Source organism: Psammomys obesus, unplaced genomic scaffold (assembly GCF_907164565.1).
Source record: "Psammomys obesus unplaced genomic scaffold, mPsaObe1.curated_primary_1811, whole genome shotgun sequence".
NCBI classification, from domain to species: Eukaryota; Metazoa; Chordata; class Mammalia; order Rodentia; family Muridae; genus Psammomys; species Psammomys obesus.
Window position 1 is genome coordinate 4,727,932 of NW_026592481.1, and position 18,477 is coordinate 4,746,408.

The 18,477-nt window shown below is 39.4% G+C and overlaps 1 pseudogene; it reads left to right on the forward strand.

Annotated features, from left to right (window-relative positions):
• Nucleotides 1-13,974: 13,974 nt before the first annotated feature.
• Nucleotides 13,975-16,826, forward strand: LOC129681446 (NEDD8 ultimate buster 1-like; annotated as a pseudogene).
• The last annotated feature ends 1,651 nt before the right edge of the window (nt 16,827-18,477 follow it).

Below are 18,477 nucleotides of genomic sequence, written 5' to 3' on the forward strand. Positions count from 1 at the left end.
ATTTTGAATATCTATGCCCCAAATACAAGAGCACCTACATTCGTAAATGAAACAATATTAAAGCTTAAATCACACATTGATCCTAATACCTTAAGAGTGAAAGACTTCAACACTCCACTCTCACCAAAGGACAGATCAACTAGACAGAAAACAAATAGGGAAATAAAAACACTGACAGAGTCCCTAAATCAAATGGAGCTAATAGACGTCTACAGATCTTTTCATCCAAACTCAAAAGAGTATACCTTCTTTTCAGCACCGCATGGAAACTTCTCCAAAATAGACCATATAGTTGGTCATAAAGCAAGCCTCAACAGATACAAGAAGATTGAAATAATCCCTTGTATTCTATCTGACCACCATGGACTAAAGCTGGACCTCAACAACAACAGAAATAACAAACAGCCTACACGCACATGGAAACTGAACAACTTGTTACTCAATGACAGCTAGGTTAAGGAAGAAATAAAGAAAGAAACTAAAGACTTCCTAGAATATAATGAAAATGAAGGCACAACATACCCAAATTTATGGGACACATTAAAAGCAGTGCTCAGAGGAAAATTTATAGCACTAAGTGCCTTCAAGAAGAAATTTGTAACATCACATACAAGCACCTTAATGGCTCAACTGAAAACCCTAGGAAAAAAAAAAGAAGCAGATACACCCAAGAGGAGCAGAAGGCTGGAAATAATCAAACTCAGGGCTGAAATCAATCAATTAGAAACAAATAAAACTATTCAAAGAATCAATGAAACAAAAAGCTGGTTCTTTGAGAAAATCAACAAGATAGACAAACCCTTAGCCAAACTAACTAAAAAGCAGAGAGAATCTATCCAAATCAACAAAATCAGAAATGAAAAGGGTGACATAACTACAGACACAGAGCAAATTCAAACAATCATTAGGTCATACTACAAAAGCCTATATGCCACAAAATTTGAAAAAAAAGAAAACTAAATGAAATGGACAATTTTCTTGATAGATTCCATCTTCCAACATTAAGTCAAGATCAGGTAGAAAGACTGAACAGCCCTACATCCCCCAAGGAAATTGAAGCAGTCATTCACAGTCTCCCCTCCAAAAAAAAGCCCTGGGCCAGATGGTTTCAGCGTGGAATTCTACCAGACCTTCAAAGAAGTGCTCACACCAATTCTCCTCAAACTATTCCACAAAATAGAAACAGAAGGTACATTACCAAACTCATTCTATGAAGCAACAGTCACCCTGATACCTAAACCACACAAAGACCCAACAAAAAAAGAAAACTTCAGACCTATCTCTCTTATGAACATTGATGCAAAAATACTCAATAAAATACTTGCAAACAGAATCCAAGAACACATCAAAGATATCATCCACCATGACCACGTAGGCTTCATCCCAGGCATGCAAGGGTGGTTCAAGATACGGAAATCCATCAATGTAATCCACCACATAAACAAACTGAAGGAGAAAAACCACATGATCATCTCCTTAGATGCTGAAAAAGCATTTGACAAAGTCCAACACCCATTCATGTTTAAAGTCTTGGAGAGATCAGGAATACAAGGCACATATCTAAACATAGTAAAGGCAATATACAGCAAGCCTATAGCCAACATCAAACTCAATGGAGAGAAACTTAAATCAATCCCACTGAAATCAGGGACAAGACAAGGCTGCCCACCCTCTCCATACCTCTTCAACATAGTACTTGAAGTCCTAGCCAGAGCAATAAGACAAGTAAAGGAGATCAAGGTGATACGAATTGGAAAGGAAGAGGTCAAAGTGTCACTATTTGCAGATGATATGATAGTATACATGAGCGACCCCAAAAATTCAACCAGAGAACTCCTCCAGTTGATAAACACCTTCAGCAAAATGGCCGGATACAAAATGACCTAAAAAAAAAATCAGAAGCCCTCCTGTATACCAAAGACAAAAAGGCTGAGAAAGAAATTAGCGAAACAACACCCTTCACAATAGCCACTAATAACATAAAGTACCTTGGGGTGACACTAACCAAGCAAGTGAAAGACCTGTTTGAGAAAAACTTCAAGTCTCTGAAGAAAGAAACTGAAGAAGATATCAGAAGATGGAAAGATCTCAGGTGCTCATGGATTGGTAGGATTAACATTGTGAAAATGGCCTTTCTGCCAAAAGCAATCTACAGATTCAATGCAATTCCCATCAAAATACCAACTCAATTATTTACAGACCTTGAAAAAAAGATTCTCAGCTTCATATGGAGAAACAAAAAACCTAGAATCTCCAAAACAATCCTGTACAACAACAGATCATCTGGAGGTATGTCCATCCCCAATCTCAAGTTGTACTACAGAGCAATAGTAATAAAAACTGCATGGTATTGGCATAAAAACAGAAAGGAGGATCAATGGAACCGCATAGAAGACCCAGAAATAAACCCGCACACCTATGAATACTCAATTTTTGACAAAGAAGCCAAAACCATTCAATGGAAAAAAGACAGCATCTTCAACAAATGGTGCTGGTCCAACTGGATGTCTACATGCAGAAAAATGAAAATAAATCCATATTTATCAGCCTGCACAAAACTAAAGTCCAAGTGGATCAAAGACCTCAACATAAAACCAGATACTCTAAATCAGTTAGAAAAAAAAAGTGGGGAACAGCCTAGACTCATTGGCACAAGAGACAACTTCCTGAACAGAACACCAACAGCACAGGCTCTAAGAGCAACAATCAATAAATGGGACCTCATGAAGCTGAAAAGCTTCTGTAAAACAAAGGACACCATCATCAAAACAAAATGACTGCCTACAGATTGGGAAAGAATCTTCACTAACCCTTTATCTGACAGAGGACTCATATCCAGTATATACAAAGAACTAAAGAATCTGAAAAGCAGCAAACCAAGTAATCCAATTTTAAAAATGGGGAACAGAGCTAAAGAGAGAATTCTCTGTAGAGGAATATCGAATGGCAGAGAAACAGGTAAAGAAATGTTCAACCTCATTAGCCATTAGGGAAATGCAAATCAAAACGACCCTGAGATTTCACCTTACACCCATCAGAATGGCCAAGATGAAAAACTCAAGTGACAACACATGTTCAGAGGTTGTAGAGAAAGGGGAACCCTCCTCCACTGCTGGTGGGAATGTAAACTGGTACAACCACTTTGGAAATATATCTGGCGCTTTCTCAGACAATTAGGAATAGTGCTTCCTCAAGACCCAGCTATACCACTGCTAGGTATATACCCAAACTTTGCTCAAGTACATAAAAGGGATACTTGCTCAACCATGTTTATAGCAGCTTTATTTGTAATAGCTAGAACCTGGAAACAGCCCAGATGTCCATCAACAGAGGAATGGATACAGAAATTGTGGTATTTTTACACAATGGAATACTACTCAGCAATCAAAAAGGAGGAAATCATGAAATTTGCAGGCAAATGGTGGGATCTAGAAAAGATCATTCTGAGTGAAATATCCCAGAAGGAGAAAGACAAACAGGGTGTATACTCGCTTATATATACCTATAAGATATGATAAACATAATGAAATCTATACACCTAAAAAAGATAATCAAGAGAGTGGTCATGGGGGAAGATGATCAATCCTCATCTAGAAAGACAGATGGGATGTGCATTGAACATATGACAGAAGTCTACTGAAGGCATCTGAAAGACTCTAACTAGTAGTGTTTTCAAAGCAGATACAAAGACTCATAACCAAACCTTCGACAGAGTACAGGGAATCATGTGAAAGAAGGGGAGTTAGTATGATGGGGAAAGGATAGGAGCTCCACAAGGACCAAATATATCTGGGCACAGGGTCTTTTCTGAGACTGACATTCAACCAAGGACCATGTATGGATATAACCTAGAACCTCTGCTTGGATGTAGCCCGTGGTAGCTCAGTAACCAATTGGTTTCCCATAGTAAGGGGAAGAAGGACTATTTCTAACAGGAACTCAATGGCTGGCTCTTTGACCTCCCCACTCCCCAAAGGGAGGCGCTGTCCTGTTAGGCCACAGAGGAGGACTTCGCAGCCAGTCCTGAAGATACCTGATAAAACAGGATCAGATGAATGGGTAGGAGGTCCCCCCCATCAGTGGACTTGGAAAGGGGCAAGGTGGAGATGAGGGAATGAGGGAGGGGGATACATCTGGGATACAGAGTTAATAAAATGTAACTGATAAGAAAAAAATAAAATTAAAAATATATATATATAGGAACTAGAAGTCCGGCACCATGATAGAGTTCTTATCTGGTATGCAAGAGGCCTTTAGCTTGACTCCCAGATACATAAAAATAAAAAGAAAACAAAGTCATATAAGTAGTTCACACAACCACCTTTTTTAGATAACTATTTTCAAAAGTGTATTTATTGAGATTTTCATACACAGATGCAATATATTTTGAGCATATCCACCAACTACTCCCCTTTCCAATTCTTCCTGGACACCTCAAATTGTCCTTCCAACTTTATCTATTGATTTTTTAAAAATATTGTGTGTTTATGGGTATTCTGTCAGCACATATGTCTGTACCATTTGCATGCCTAGTGCCTGTGATAGCCAGAAGAGATCATTAGATCCTTTGGAAATGGAGTTATAGATGACTGTGAACAGCTGGTAATTTCCTCTGAAAATGCTACCAGGACTCTTAACTGCCAAGCCATGACTCTAGCCCCTATTCATATCTTTTACAAACAATGCAGAAGACCAACTTGTGATGCCCATTTGTGTGAGTGTGTGTGTGTGTGTATGTGTGTGTGTGTGTGTGTGTGTATGCACACATGTATAAAAATATTCACTGGACCATGGAAAACCCTAAAAGGGACCACACCCTTGAAGAAAATGGTCTTACTCCCCTAACAGCCATCAACTGCCAACAGAGCTTCAGTTAGGTTTGCTGAGTCCCTCCCTCATGCATGCTAAAATGTTGACTGGCTTAATACTCTACAGGTCCAGTTCGGGCATTCACAGTTGTTGTGAGTTCATGAACACAATGGCCCTGTCATGTCTGGAAGACATATGTCGCAGTCTCTGGCTACTACAGTCTCTCTGTCCTCTCTTCCTGAGTGCTTCCTGAGCTTGTGGAGAGTAGGTGTGTATTAGTTACTTTTCTGGTGGTGTGATTTTTAAAAATGACCAAATAAAACTGTTTGGCTTGTGGTTCCAGATATATCAAAATCTATCATGGCCTGGTCGTGACATACCACCAAGCAGCAGCCATAGTTCTTGAAGCAGGAAACTAAGAAATCACACCTCTAACAGAAAGGAATGAACTGTCAGTTTGACAAAAGCTAGTTATCTGGAAAGAATAATTCAGTTGAGACTATGCCTCCAATAGATTGCCTGTAGAAAAATTTATAGGATGTGTTCTTGGTTAATGAGTATTATGGGCTGTCCCAGCACAGTCATGGGCAGTGCCATTCTGGGCAGGTGATCTTGAATTGTATAAGAAATCAGGCTGAATAAGCCATAAAGAGCAAGCAGTATTCCTCCATGCCTTCAAACTTCACACTCTGAGTTTTTTTGTTTTGTTTTGTTTTGTTTTGTTTTTGGGGTGGGGGAGGGGGGGTAAAGAGTGTAAACTGAAGCTCTAAGGTAAAATTAACCCTTTCCTCCCGAAATTGCTTTTGGCTAATGTGTTTTGCCATAGAAATACAAAGCAAACTAAGGCATGAACTGAAGGCAATCTCTTAATTGTAACCCAATGTAAAATCAAAAAGTAGGTTGCATACTTCCGATGTATAATGATACAGAATACACATTGGCATTTCAAAATAGAGAAAAGTGTGAATAGTGAAGAAGTAATGAAGACTAGACTCTAGCAAGGAAAACACTAAATCCTATGGCTCCATGTCCACTGTCAAAGAACTTAGATGGCTCTTATTTTTTAGCTTTGCTGCATGAAATATATATCTCTATCTTAGCCTGGCTTCGTTCCTTGTATGTAATTCTTCTTGGCAGCTCTTTCATGGCTCTGGCACCTCCAACATCTTGTTATCTCCGCTGCGAAATAGACTTTACTTTTGCAGTTTCAATCAGTGGCCTCTCAGATTCGCCTGCCTTTTCAGGGTGAAGGGATTCCTTTGCCACATGCTACCTGGCCTCAGCATCTCTCTCAGTCCACAGAGGAAGACTCCACAATCCTATTACTCTTTTGTGCCTCTGAAGCTGATACTAGATGCATGACATTCTCAAGTTTAGCTGTCAGCTTGAGATGGACCCTCACTATCATGAATTACATTAACAGCAACTTTTTTTGTAGTTGCTTTCTAGGACAGAAAACTCTGTAAGGATTTTCTTTTCACAAGTTGGAAGCTTAGTGTCTTAGATAGGGTTACTATTGCTATGATGAAACACCATGGCCAAAAGCAAGTTATAAAGAAAAGGGTTTATTTGGCTTACACTTCCACATCAGAGTGCATCACTGAAGGAAGTCAAGACAAGAACTCAAACAGGGCAGCATCCTGGAGGCAGAAGATGAAGCAGAGGTACTACTTACTGGCTTGTTCCCCATGACTTGCTCAGCCAACTTTTCTATACAACCCAGGGCCACCACCCCAGGAATGGCATCACCCACAATGGGCTGTGCCCTCCCCCATCAGTCATTAATTAAGAAAATGCATTATAGATGGATCTTATGGAGGTGTTTTCCCAATTGAGATTTTCTCCTTTCAGATGACTCTAGCTTGTGTCAAGCAGACATAAAACTACCCAAACAGACTCTGTTGAATGGAGTCTTATAGCTCTAATCTCTTTAGCAATTACAGCCTTTATTTTTTCACCAGATATCTTAGCTGTAACATTAAGATTCTTAGTGTTCTGTGTCTCTCCAAACTCTTCATCTTTGCATTTTTTTTCTGTCCCACTTTCTTTTCTTTTTTTCATGGTAGACCTAAATAAGCATTATCATTAACAACTGTGCCATAGATTCAGTATCATGTTATCTTGAAGTTTACTCCAGCAAAGAAATTAGTCTGTTATATTTTTAAATCTAAGAACAGGCAATTTATTAGGATTAATATAGCTGCTGTTACAGTCCTTGATTCGCTCTCTCTCTCTCTAAAACATTAAGCTGGGCTTTAACAGTCCATTTTTCTCTCAGCATTACTGTCTTTCAGGCTCCTATAAGGGTCACCCATTGAGCCATGCTTATAGCATTCAGTCACTTTTCTTGTCCAAGGTTTCAAAGTCTTCTGAATTTCTCTAAAAAACAATAAGGTAAGGTTATTCACAACAGCACTTTACTCCTGGTATGATACTTCTATTCATAGTGTATTAGTTACTCTTCTGATGCTGTGATAAGATATCATGGTCACCAAGTGGGTTACATAGTAATGGGAAGAGGGACTGCCTCTGACATAATCTGATTGGCCTACTCTTTGATCACCTTCCCCTGAGGGGGGAGCAGCCTTACCAGGCCACAGAAGATGACTCCTGATATGACCTGATAGAGTAAGATCAGAAGGAAGGAGAAGAGGACCTCCCCTATCAGTGGACTTGGGGAGGGGCATGTGTGAAGAAGGGGGAGGGTGGGATCGGGAGGGAAGGGGGCTTATGGGGGGATACAAAGTGAATAAAGTGTAATTAATAATAAAATAAATAAATAAATAATTTTAAAAAAGAAAAAATAACAACAACATAGAGGTTATGATATTAGAAGGGCTTGGAAGGAATTGGCAGAGGGAACAGAAGATGGCTAGGATAAAATGGATTGTACACCTCTACAAATCTCTAAGAAAAAAATTAAAGATTTTAAAGACTGACAAGAGAAACAAAACAACTTTTCTCTAGAAAATTAATCATGTGGTGATTCATGCGCAGGTTCCAAAGATAAGTGCACAAGATATTCATTACAGTGTCCTTTAGAAAATTAAACTCTTCAAACTGGGCTGTACCCATAATCCCAGCACTTGGAAGGATAAAACAGAAAATTGTCCCAAGTTTAAGACTAGTTGAGGATGCACAGTGAATTTTTGATCAGCTTGAGCTGCAGAGAGTGATTTTATTTCAAATCACTGAAGTAAGGACAAAACGTGGGTAGCAATGTGAATCTAGATGTATGGGGAGGTTGTTGAATATGACCAATACATGTTTCTTAATTCTTAAAGAACTAATAAAAATAAAATATTAAAAATAAGTTAATTAAATAAAAAAAGATATCATGGCCAAAGACAACTTAATTAAGACAGAGTTTATTTTGGCTTATGATACCAGAGGAATCCAAGATATTAGTCCAAAATAGACATTTATTTTAGCTTATGATACTACAGGAATTGAAGTTAGCAGTCCAAAATAGCAGTAGAGCACAGCAGCAAGTGACAGGCCTGGTAGCAGGATCAGGAAGCTATATGAGAGTTCACATTTGTGTGAGCAAACACACAGAGAAAATTGTAAGTTGGGGGAGACTAAACTCTCAACTTTCAAGTACAGATGTACTTCAGTCAGCAAGGCTTTAGCTCATCATAACCCCTCCAAAACAGTGCCACCAACTGAAGACCAAGGATTCAAATGCCTGAGCCTATGGAGACATTTCTCATTTCAACTACCACAGCATGTGATGTAGATGTCTCATTTAGGGCTGAGCACTCCACAGTTGTTTATTCTCTACACTTTTACCAGTTGTAAGTCTCTGTGTTAAGTACTTGCTTACTGCAGAAAGAAGCTGCTCTGATGATGTCTGAAAGCTGCAGTAATCAATGACTATACAAATAAATATTTAAAAGGTTCTAAGACTGATACTAGATCTGCTTATCAAAACCATAGTAATACTTTATCTCTTGGAATTTATTACTTCCTCAGCTGTGATGCTTTGCCAGATTTAAAGTACCTTCTGAGGAGCAGGCCTTAAATCATGTTGGTTATACACACCCCCATAACATTCAGGTCGCTATTGCAACAACAGGCATACCTTGCCGGCTCAAGTAACAAGAATTACTTAGCTAAATAAAACTGCTGATTTCTTTCCCTACAGCAGCCTACATAACACCTTCCAACACTACGAAAGTTAGCAGAGGAAGGAAGTTTCCAAGTCAGTACTTTGATTGTTCCACGGACTGTGAACAAAGTACATTGTGTCCTCAGCAATAAGGTCTTACTATCGAGTTTTGGTGGACAACCAAGAATAATAGCTATAACCTATACTGGTTTTTGTGAGGGGGGACCTCTTGAATTCTTCTAATCTGTCAATGATCTGTTTTTATAGATGGTTTACATGGTTGAAACCTTCTCACATATGAGAGGCATATGATGTTAATTATTCACTGGGAGAAAGACAATTTGACCCTAGTTCCAAACTGCTAAATCATCCATGTTTCCTAGGTCTAGATCTTTCTATCAAGTAGACGGGGAAATCCTTCTTACTTAAAGTGTGACATGTAGACCAGCAGCAATAGCATCCCTTAAAAGCCTGCTGGGAATGTAAGATCACAAGCTCCATTCTTTGCATGACTCCTGTGATGGTTCGAATAAGTATTACTATGGAGGCAATGCTCTGAGGTCTCATATATGCTCAAGCTCCACCCATTGTGGAACATAGTCATCTCCTGGCTGCATTTAGATCAAGATGAAGTCTGGGCTTCTCTAGCATTATGTCTGCCTGGATGATGCCATACTTTCCACCATGAAAATAATAGACTAAACCTCTGAAACTGTAAGCAAGATCCAATTAAATGTTGTCCTTTAATGAACTATTAACCATATAGCACTTAATCCAGCTCACCTCTGTTTATGTGTAAATAACATTAAAAGACAGTACTGCTGTCACCTTCAATTTGGCTTTGTAGCTCCTATTGAACCTAGCAGTATACTACACAGCTTCTTTTTAAGAAACCATACCGTGTGTGTGTGTGTGTGTGTTCTTGAGATTTTTTTTTCTAAATTCTGTTTTTTGTTTTCTGCCATTTAATTTGCCTGTTTTCTAATGAAAGAGAGAAAAAGGGATGGAGTTGGATGAGTAGGAAGATGAGGGGGTTCTTGGAGGAAATGAGGGAAGGGAAACTATAGTTTGAATGTATTGTATGGAAATGTTTTAAATAAAAAATAAACAAACAGGGAGCTGGAGAGATGTCTCAGAGGTTAAGAGCACTGGCTGTTCTTCCAAAGGTCCTGAGTTCAATTCTTAGCAACCATATTGTGGCTCATAAACATATATAGTGATATCTGGTACCTTCTTCTGGCCTGCTGGCTCACATGCAGGTAGAATACCATATAAATAATAAATAATTAAAAAATTAAGCAAACAAAAACACCTAGATATTACTGGAGTGATACAGCATGACACATGTTCCCTGAAGACCTTTTCAGATGAAAACAAATTGTTTTTCATCTACTACATAGATACAAATTCAAAGTCAGTGTCTGATAGATGGCACAGCAGTATGAGTGAGCACCTTGTTTTAGGTGTGGCATGTACCCCAAGCAACAGATTCTGGTACATATAAATTTACCCCTTTATGATTGACAGTCCTTGGAAGAATGTGGGAAGGTGGCCCCTCAACACTGATTTCACATTTCTTACAGTTTAAACGCACCAATAATTGCTTCGAAGGCTTCCAGCATTACAGAATGTCTATCCCTAGAATATGTTTAGCCATGGAAAAACATATGCTGTATAAAGCTGGAAAACAAAGGGGCTGGAAAACAAAGGGACTGATACTCAAAACCACAGTCACAGGCTTGGTCTTGACTCTGTAAGCTCCATAACCATCTGTGTACACTTCCAGCCAGGGGAATAGTTCTTATGTACATCCAGTATCAACAAGGGCTAACACATTTTGTAAATTACTGGGACACCAATAAGTAGTGAGCTCAACATGAGACCTCCTGCTTTCTAGACCCCACATAACCAAGCATTTTTACTCTATTCCTAGGATATGTTTAGCCAGAGAAAGAAAGACAGTGATGCAAGACATACCACAGCCATCATATACTTCATTCTTTCCAGTGCTGGAGTCTCAGAATTTATTGGCACTCTCTTAAAGAGAGGTGGATGGTGATGGAGAGCCAATTTCTCTACCTCCTCTACTGTCAGCAAGACACTTTCAGCTCCCTGGTTTTTTGAAACCCACGGGCTGGCTACCTTATGCTCTGATTTTGTTATTTTCCTTTTAATAAAAGGTCCTTCACGAGGCCATACTCTAAATCACATATCTGAGCTTAAAGTTTCTTCTCCACAGCTCATAGCTCACACACTTTTGCTTCCAAAGGCAAGTGTCCTCACATCCAGTTTTCAGTGCAGTAAAAACAGCTAGTTTACTTTCTTCATCTCCATCAAACTTTATGTTGGCAGAGTGCCCATAAAGACATTGGTAGTCTTTCCCAGTGATATAAGGATCCTGCCCACCTCTTGGCTTTCTCCTCAGGATTGTATCTTGCTGGAGTGCACAAGATATAAGGTCCATACACTGATGTCAGGTGAGAGGGAGGATTACTGAATGCTAAAAGTTTAAAGATATTTTAAGGAGTCATAGGCTTATATAACAAACTTTATCTACTCTGGGCAAAGGCCACTACACCACTCAAACTGCTATCCTGGCAATTGACAGCACACATAGACTACACAGAAGTGGGCCTATACATACATGTAGATCAGCATATAGGTCATATGCAGGTAAGCACACAGATATGCAGACAGACAAATAGATACAGGCAGACTGGTGGAAGTAAATGTTCAGGCTTCTAACTTCAATGTCATGTTATACAGATTATATAGAACCACACAAAAGTGTCACTCTGCCAAAAATAATGACACAACAAATTACACCACTGCTTACTTTTGGTATCCTTAGACATCCAGTCAGTCATTTTGTGCTTACCCGTATCTTCCAGGATGTTCAGTGTCAGCTATGTTTTAGTTGACTCATACCAAGTATTAATATCAGCACCATATTGTCTAATCATAAACTGTCATTTATGCTTTTCCTTTCTCAGCAACACCAATGCCAAATTATTAAGTATTAGTGAAGCATGAGGACTACAGGTGGCCAAAAAGTGGAATGATCTCTCATGTTCATTGCTTCTACATAGATACCTTTGTCTGCTTCTGTCTCAAAGAAGAGAAGGAAGAGAAAGAAGTACAACCCACATCAAAATGAAGTCACCAGGCCACAGAAAATGACAATGCAGCCACCCCTGATGAGATCTGATAGACTAGGATCAGAAGAAAGGAGAGGAAGAACTACCCTATCAGTGGACATAGGGAGGGGCATGCGTGGAGAAGGAGGAGGAAAGGTGGGATTAGGAGGGGAGGAGGGAGGGGTTTATGGGGGGATACAAAGTGAATAAAATGTAATTAATAAATATTAAAATAAAAAAAATAAAAAATGAAGTCACTCTCATAACAGCCTACTTAAATATTGTTGAGGAAATGAAGTTGGAGTTGGGCATTTAGAGTCTCATGAAATAGCTTTCAGAAATGCATTTTACTATGTTCCCCCACTTCTTTTATATTCTTGAACTCCTGGGTGAACAATCTTCACAATGGATTATTTATTATGTGTGGTAGGCAAACTAATGAACTCAAAAGACAGTGATACCCTTGTGCTTGGAACTCTTGAAAATACTACTTTGCAGAATATGGTGACTTATTTTATATATCAACTTGACTGACCCAAGGTATGCCCGCATAGCTGATAAAACACTACTTTTTCAGGTGTCATGGAGAAAACTTTCATAGGATATGAGCATTTGAATAAGCAGACTACATATATATCCACCCTGACCAATGTGAATAGACACCATCTAAACTGTTGAGCCCAAATAGAAAAAAAAAAAAAAATGGGCGTGAAATAAGTAAATTCTTCCAGTCTCTAATGGAACTGTGATATCCATCTTTTTGTCTTGGATATCAAAATTCTTGGTTCTTAGGCCTTTGAACTCAGACTGAATTACAACTCTATTTTTCTAATTTTCCACCTTAAAAATGTCATCATCTTGTGAGACTTCACAGATTCCATAATTTTCTCAGCCTATTACAATAATAAGCCTTCCATTATCTATCATCTATCTATATTATATTAATTCTCTTTTTGTTGAAAACCCGAATATTGATGACAAGGAAAGGACTTTTTTCCCCAAGTGTGCTAAGGATGTTGAAATGGGGAAATGATCTTTATGATCCTAATTTAATCACAAAATATTTATTAAAACACAGGATACTGGTCTGGAGAGTTGGCTCAGTGGTTAAGAACATGTGTTGCTCTTTCAGAGGATCCAGGTTTAAATTTCAGCATCAACATAGTGTCTTATGACTAAGAATAACAACAGTCTTGGGAGATTTGCTGCCCTACTTTGACCAACATGGGTGCCAGGCATGCAGGTGGTATACATGCATGCAGGCAAAACACTCATACACGTAAAATAATAAAATAAATAAATCTAAAATAACCAAATGAACATACACACAAACACAGAAAACCAACCATCACACCAGAAATTGGTTTTCATTCTCTCTTGTAGCTCCAAATTATAATAGAGTGTCATTTTCTTTCACCATAAAAACTATCCTTAACACTTCCTATAGTGTAGGCCTCAATAATGATGAATTGTCTCAGTTCAACTGAATACATCTATCTCTCTCTTTCTCTTTTTATCTCTCTCTTTGTCTCTCTTTTTCATTTGACACAGGATTTCATTATGTAACCCCTTATTTTACTTTTCTGCTGCTATGAAGAGACATCGTGACTAAGGCAATTTACAACAGAAAACACTTGATTGTGGACTTGCTTACAGATTCAGAGGATTAGCCCATGACCATCACTGTAGGAAACATGGCAATAGGCAGGCAAGCATAGCTCCAGAGCAGTAGCTAAGAGCCCATATCTTAATCCTCAGATACCATGCTGAGAGAAACTGGACCTTGTAAGGGCTTTTGAAACCTCAAAGCCTATCCTCAACCCCTTGATACACCTCCAACAAACTCCACAACCTCCACACCTCTTTATACTTCTTAACAGTCTACCAACTGGGAAGCAAACATTCACATATGAGACTATGGTGGGCATTATCATTCAAATCACCTATCTTAGCCACTGTTCTACTCCTGTGAAAAGACATCATGACCAAGGCAACTCCTTGGTTGAAGAAAACCCACACTGTTTATTGGAGAAATATGAAAGACTTCGGTATTTTAGCATAGAAAAGCAGTTAGATGCTTTAAGTGGGGCTTACTGGGTCATCCTAAAAGAAGCATAGAAGATAGTGATGAGGGCAATTTAAACTGTGGGTCTCAGCTCAAGAGTTTTCAGTGGACATAAATATTGGTAAGTGTTCTAGAGCCCATTCTTCCTAGACCTTAGCAAAAAAGGGGGGAGGCTGCTTTCTGCCCTTGTCCTAAAAATATGCTGGAAGCTATATTGACGAATTTGGTTTAATGGCATTCGTTGAGAAGATTTCAAAATATCCTAGTACTGACTCTGTTGCTTGGTTATTAGCGGTCACACTTATGTAGCTCTATAATGAAAAGAAGCAAGCTGAACAAAGAAAAATACAAAATGCACAGTTTGAGAAAAAAAGAAGCACCAGGAAATAATGTGAAGCCAAGTCCAGTGCTCAAGGAGATAAAAAGTTTAAAAAAAAAAAAAAAGCCTGACACTAAATGGAATAAAAATAGAGCAGCAACCTCAGGGCAAAACCCCATCCAGCTACATATCCAACTTGTGAAAATGAATTAAAGAAAAGTTTAAGTAGTGAAGTAAACCATCAAAACCAGAAAGTTGATGCAAAGGTACTTGAATGAAGAGCTAAGTTCCAGCACCAGCAAAAAGATGAACTTGGCAGTTTGAGCTAAGTGGTTCTGGCTTTAAAATCAAGAATACAAGAAAGAGGGTGTGGAATCTCCCTCCATTGCTAAGGGAAGCCACTGAAGCCAGGTATGTTTCAGGTGTGTCCCTGCATGGAGCACCAGAAAGGGAATTGTATGAAGCTGTTAAGGTGAAAACTGGATTACCTTGGAGATCTCAAGGTGTTGGAGATCATATAGCCCAAGAGAAAGAAGTGTGTTGCAGTCAACAAAGGTGAAATGAGTTGAAGATACGAAGAACACTTTGACATCAGACATAGTGATGCAGAATTTGGAGTTTCCCTGTAGGTTTTTAGTCTGTTGTCAAGGAGGGCAGTATTTCCTCACTATGCTTCTTTTCCTTCCTTTTGCAATGATAATGTATATTTTGTACCATTGTATGTTGGAAGGATATGATCTGCCTATTGATTTTGATTTTCAAGAGGGTTATAGTTAAGAGAGTCCAAGAAGAGAATTTGAGCTTTTAAGCAGTCGTTTAAAAGTTTTTTGTCTTTACTTTTTTTTAATTGTATATACAGTGTTCTGTCTGCATGTATGCCTGTGCACCAGAAGAGGGCACCAGATATCGTTACAGATGGTTGGGAGCCACCTTGTGGTTGCTGGGAATTGAACCCAGGACCTTTAGGAAGGGCAGCCAACACTCTTAACCTCTGAGCCATCTCTCCAGCCCAGACAACTGTGCAGTTCTCCAGCTGGACATGGTGTGGTGCTACTTCCGCATGGAACAACTGGAGTACCTTGTTGATGTAGAGAAAAAGCTGATCTTGGTCCAGAAGCACTTTAAAAACTGTTACAGAAAGAATCACCAGAGATTAGTCCACATAAAAGGAAATTGTGGGAAAGAGAAGGGGTTGTTTTGAAGACTCTACTTGCTTCAGGGGCTTAGACATTATCACAGAGGAAATGCAGAGGAGGCTCAGGAGTACCTCAACAAGGTATATCAACACTTCAAAGAGCAGTACATTGATCTTTCAAAAGTTCACAACTTGTTGCAGTTGGGGTTTACTGTTCAGGAAGCCCAGCATATCCTGTGGGCTTCTGATGGAAACATGGACCATGCAGCCATTCACATTTCCAACCGCAGAGGGGAACTTGCCCAAATAAAGAAGGAGAAGAAGAAGAGACACCATCTGGAAGATATCAACCTTTCGAAAGGAACAGGCTACTTCACAGGTGCCACCAAATGGGCCCTTCAACAGGCTAGAGGCAACCTGGACGATGCCCTGGAGATTTTCCTGAGTAACCTCCTTTTGTGGTGATTACAGGGCTCAGATCCTGAAAACAACAGCTGTCAAGCAAGTCCTTGTTAGCATTTATATACAAATGCAATGCACATAACCAATCTTAAATCCAATGATGTTTATTGGATGGAGAGAGAGAAAAGGAGAGAGAGAATGATAGGGAGAGAGAAGGGAGAGCCCCGACAAACAGAAAGGAAGAGCAAAAGAAGGGAAGAGCAAGTGAGTGAGAGCAAGGGAGCAGCAAAGTGGCAGGTTGGTCCTTTTATGAAGCAACTGAACCATTCCTACCAGGTGCAACTACCTGGCTATGACATCTTAGGTTGCTAGGCAACCCAGAAGCAGGCTGCCTAAATACTAACAGTCCTTCCCAAGAAAGCATTGACCAACTGATGTACATGGGTTTTGGCACAGTAGTGGCTGAAGCTGCACTAAGGTTGTTTGGAGCTAAGGGTGTTTGGAGGCAACATCTAGCTGGCAGTTCAGAACCCCGTGCACCATGGAGGACCTGCAGTTCTTGGGAGAAGATTCCTCTATTCCTCTCCTCCTCCTCCTTCTCCTCCTCCTCCTCCTCCTCCTCTTCTTCCTCTTCCTCCTCCTCCTCCATACCCTCCACATCACCATCTAACTCCACAGGGACCTCTACAGATGAAGACATGGAGACAGAGGTTAACAATGAAATCCTGGAGGACATTCTGGAGCATGAGGAGGACTACCTGGACTCCACTCTGGAAGATGAAGAAGTCATTATTGCTGAGTACCTGTCCTATGTAGAAAGTATAAGGTCTGCCACAAAGAACAACTGAACAGAAATAAGTGCTACTTTTCTGCCTATAAATTGTATCATTGTGAATGGCTGAAAGAAAATAAATAATTTATTTTATATTCATTAGCGTTTTGCCTGTTTCACACATGTATATCTGTGTGAAGGTGTCAGATCTTGGAGTTACAGCTTTGAGCTGCCATGTGGGTGCTGTGAATTGAACTGGGTCCTCTGGAAGAACATTCAGTGATATTAACCTCGGAGCCATCTCTCTGGCCCCTTAAGCAGACATGAGACTATGAAAGACTATGGGGACTTTTGAAGTTAGACTAAATGCATTTTGCATCATAATATGACCTGAAGCCTATGGGGGTTAGAAAGTGGAATGTATGAATAAGAATGACCTTTATAGGCTCATATATTTGAATGTTTATTCCAGGAATGACACTATTTGAAAGATTAAAAGGATTAGGATGTGTGGCCTTGTTGGTGGAAGTGTGTCAATGGTGGTGGGATTTGATGTTTCAAAAGCTTATTCCAAGCAAGCATGCCATCGTCTCTCTCAGCTTACAGATCAGGATGTAGCCCTCAGCTGCAGCTACAGAGCCTGCCTGCATATTGTCATGCTCCCTGCCATGGTGATAATAGACTAAACTTCCAAAATTATGAGCAAGCCACAGGTTAAATATTAGTTTTATAACAGTTGTCTTGGTCACGGTATCTCTTCACAGCAATAAAACAGAGACTAAGATACCACTACACCCTGGATGCACTGGAACTCTACATAGACCAGAACGTCATGGAACTCATAGATCTCTGTCTGTCTCTGCCTCCTGAGTACTTGGATTAAAGGCATGTAACACCCTGTCTAGCTTTATATTTCTTTGAAAACTTTGATGGATGGTGTTGCTGGTAGATTCTCTGAATATGTACCTATAGTTTAGGACCCAGACTAGAAGACTTACTTTTCAAGGCTTTTGTAACCATAATCCAGGATTACTGACCCTGGGTGAAGGTTATTTAATATCACTGTAGTTATTTCTGCAATAATTGGTACTAATTGTTGTGGTTCAGATGAGAAATATCAGTTTGCCCCCAGTTGGTGGGGCTGTTTTTGATGGTTTAGGAAGTGTGGTCTTGTTGGAGACAGTATAGGACTAATAACAGGCTTTGATAGATTAAGGCCTTGTCTTGTTTCTAGTTTTCTCTCTCTCTGCTTCATGCATGTGCTTCAACATATGAGCTCTCAGCTTATTGCTCAAGCTTCCAAGCCTACATTTTGCTTCCATGCTTCCCTGTTATCATGGAGTCTAACCCTCTAGAATTATAAGCCAAAACAAACTATTTCTTCCATAAGCTTCTTTGGTCATGGTGTTTTATTACAACAAAATAAAAGTGACTAATACAGAAATTATTACCAGAAAGTAAGCCATTGCTGTGAAGAACTTGACTACATAGAGTTTTAGAAAAATGTGGAAGCCTTTGGAAATTTGAACTAGAAAAGCAGTTGAATATTTTAAGCAAAAATTAATGATCACTCCTATTAGGAATTGAAAACACAGTAGTTTTGAAAGCAACCCCAATTGAAGAGGCCCAGCTCAAGAAGTTTCAGAAAGGAACAATATCAGCATCTGAGCTAACCTTAACCCTTAACTCCTACCCCCTAACATCTTACCTTAACCCCTAACCCTGAC